Source organism: Pteropus vampyrus, unplaced genomic scaffold, assembly GCF_000151845.1.
Source record: "Pteropus vampyrus isolate Shadow unplaced genomic scaffold, Pvam_2.0 Scaffold111, whole genome shotgun sequence".
In the NCBI taxonomy this organism is placed as follows: Eukaryota; Metazoa; Chordata; class Mammalia; order Chiroptera; family Pteropodidae; genus Pteropus; species Pteropus vampyrus.
The window spans coordinates 115,080-118,694 of NW_011888892.1; positions in this window are offsets into that span (position 1 = coordinate 115,080).

A 3,615-nucleotide genomic window follows, 5' to 3' on the forward strand; every position below is an offset into this window, starting at 1 on the left:
CGGGGCGAGAGGTAGGTAAGAGCACCATTCTCAATGCTCCTTTGCCAGACCTTTCTTTTGTGTAAAGGTTGGGGGTTAGTCACTAGCATTCCCCAGCCTCCCTGTATGCTCTGGATTCCTTGTCCTTCTGGGGAGTGGTACACAGCCCATCACCCTGGATCAGCCTGTGTAATGTCTCTCTCGTGGTCCTGTCCCTGGGGCTCCTTTAGGTTTGGTGAAATCTGTCATTAGGAAACCTCAGGTTCTCATTAAACTTCTTAGAAACTGTTTTTGAATATGATCGGGCTACCTGAAGACCCTAACCAGATAGGCAAATCCTCTGCAATGGGGCCTGTGCGTTCATTCATTCGCTCGCTCACTCACTCACTCACCCACGCACCCACGCACCCACGCACCCACTCACTCATTCACTCACTCCCTCTGTCACTCACTCGGGCGTTAACACAGCGGCTACTCGGCACCACTGGTTGGCCATCTGTGCACCGAGTCCTGGGAAGACGAACCAGAGCCCCGCGCCCTCCGCCCTCCCAGGCGCTCACATGTAGCCGGCAGTCAGGATGGGCACCTCAGGGATCGGTGACCAGCCGGAACATTAAACGCGCCCTAAAACAGGGACAGGAAGGCGGGGAGGAGAGTGAGAGGTCGGCGAGACCACTTTCCATGGCGGCCAGGTAAAGACCAGCAGAGATCTGCAGGTGATTTCACTCTCTGCTTCTCTCGGAATCCAGAGAGGGGTGAGGGGAAAGCTTTTGTTCTCTAGCCAAGGTCTGGAAGGGTAAAACCGCGATGGCCTTTAAATGCTTTCCGCGGGGACTGTGGTTTTCCCCGCGGAACCGGCGGGTTTGTTTTAGAGGATGTCCCTTAGAGGGCGCTGTTTGCCCGACTTTGCGTGGAGTCTTGGGCGCGAGAAAGCCGAGGCAACACCCCTCGCCAGAGGGAGAGTGAAGGGCTCCGTCCGCGCCCGGGGCCCCATCTCCAAAAGTGTTCTCGAAACGGAAGAGAAAGAATGATTCATTCCGTGCACTTAGTCTGTTTAAGCTCAGCATCCCCGAAACTCAGGGGATGAGTTGCGGGCGCTGACAGCCACGCGACTCTACTCCCTTGTCAAAACGCGCACGCACGCACAAGCAAGCGCACCTGCGCGCCCCTGGGAGGGGAGACACCGGGGGAACTTGGGACAAGAGAGTGAGGCTCAAGTAGCGGCGCCACAGGGTGCGGGCACGGCTGTCCCGGACTCCTCCCGCCAGCCTGGACCGCTTCCCGTCTGGATCTAGTTTCCGAGTTTCCAACAGCAAAGAGCCCACTTTCCCAGCCAGAACTTTCGGCGACGTCTGCCAGGTGTTTCCTTTTCCTTGGAGATGAGCTTTTCTGCTTGTCGCAGTTTAAAGGCCGCTTCCATGCGTCAGAACTTTGTGCAAGTTTGCACGCATCCGCCTCGGGCGGGAGAGCTCCCACAACAGGCGCGCACACTTGCAGGGCCGCTCCGCCACGGCCTCCGCCATGTGGCTGGCGGGTGTGGGCCGTGCCCAGCCAACCTGCGCTGACCTAAGCGCATCCCGCTATTTCTGCAGTCAGGGAGAAAATGACTTCTGGGCGTCCAACACCGGTCGGGTGACCTTGGCTTGGTCTCCCCCTCTCCAGGAGCCCGTTTCCTTCTATAAAACCCGAGTGTGAGACCCACCCTGATTGAGTCTCAGCGCTGTGATTGGTTCCAACTCAGATTTTGGATGACACTGAATAGCGTTTTGCGTTCCAGGAAAGCCTCGTACAAACTCAAGGGAGTAATAATAATGAGAATAATAATAATTGTTTATGGAAGCACCATTTACAATGCTTCCAGGTTCCCAAAGCAAAGATCGGGCTCACTACTGTAGATGAAAGTCTGCTGAAAGAGGCCTTAAACGAGCCCGTGGAGATTTGATGGGGGGAGGTCTGAAGCCCCGCATCAGAAAATAAAACCTACCCACTTCTCAGCTGGGGAACTGGAGCTTTAGTATCTGCCAATGTGGGGCGGCCTTGAGTTAGGCGAGGGCTCAATCTAACGAAAAAGAGGGTGAGGAGGCGAGGGGACCACAGAAAGATCTGGGTGCACGGAAGCTCACAATGGGTGACGAGTAGCGACGGTCGGCTTGCCCCCTTACTCTGACCAGGGAGCTGTCTCTAGGAAAGGGGCCCCACAAGCAATTCTGATTATTTGATGCTTGAATCTAGAGTCTTAAATGCCTTACGGACTTCTTGTGCAATCTAGGGATTTGTTTTTAAAGCCGATGGAGTAGAGGGAATCTCCGCCCAGCTGTCCCTCAGAGGTCCAGCAGGGTTCTCTAGAGACTTGGAGGCCGTCGGAACGAACTGCGGGTGCCTCTGCCACCGCCACAGTTGAGGAAGGTACGTTGCTGTGCCTTCGGTTCGCCGTGCCCTATTAGAGCGTCAGGCAGCTCCAGACCTCAGCCGGGGAGACTTCCTGGGAAAAACTGCTGTCTTTGGGGCCACGGGCTTCGAGTTAATCGCCAGGCTTTGGGCTCCAGTGGCCAGAGAAGAGAAGCGCCCTTCCGAGCGTAGCCGTCGGTGCTGGGACGCCCGCCGCCCCAGCCGCCCCACTGAGTGACGCGCGGGCGTCAGCCCATTCTGCGTGCACACTCGGGCGCGCAGAGACGCACACCCACTCTGGCTCCTGGGGAAAGGATCACTCTTCGGTTTCCCAGGGCCAAAGGCCAAAGCCACGCGAATTTCTGAGCCCGCTGATGCAGTGCAAGGACTTACACCCCGATTGCCTTTCTATCGACTAGACGGTGGGTGGGGAACCCCAATCCTCCGCCTCGTTGCCGCGTTCTTAGCAGGCATTGGGGAAAATGCTGAGGCCGCCAGACCCCAAAGGGTAGGAAAGTGGTGAGTTCGCGGGGGCCGGAGGTCGCGTCCTGCCTCCTGGGCCCGCGCTGCGTGGTTTTCCAGCTACGTGGGGGCGCTGGGCCCCTGCCAAGCCCCTTGGGGCGGGGGAGCGGCAGCTGCGAGCACGGATAACCCTGAGCTGACCCGCGCGGGCCTGGCCCGCCCCTTCCCCCCTCCCGCAGGCCGGGCGGCTGGAAGCGGGTCCCCTAGCTGCGGGGGCGGTGGGGGAGGGAGGCTCCGGGCGCCTCGGCTGTCAGTGCGCTCCGGGCCGGGGGCGCCGCCGGCTCCGCGTCCCTCGCTCGCCTCCGGCGCTCGCCGGAGCGCTCCGAGTGCCTCTTTAGCAGGAACCAATATCCTTTTGTGCTAATAGGCTTGTCCTCATTTGCTGCCTAATTGGACTATATAAAGCCAATAACAGGCGGGCTCTTATAGCCCGAAGCCAAAGCGCCAAAATCTGAGGGAAGGCGAGGAGGGGGCGGTGGCGGAGGCGGCTGCGGGGCCCGGGCTCGGCTGTGCCTTCGCCTGCCTAATCCCATTTGCCATTGTACGCGCCCAATCGCCGTATACTCCCCGCATTTAACTTGGATGACATTTTGATTTCATCATTAGCATCCGGCGCCGGATTGACGCAGCCCCAAGCCGGGGACTGCTCTTGCCGCCTCCTCCCCGGGAGCTGCAGCCGCCGCCGAGCCGCCTCGCTCCCTCGGTGCCGCCGCAGGGCCGCTCCCC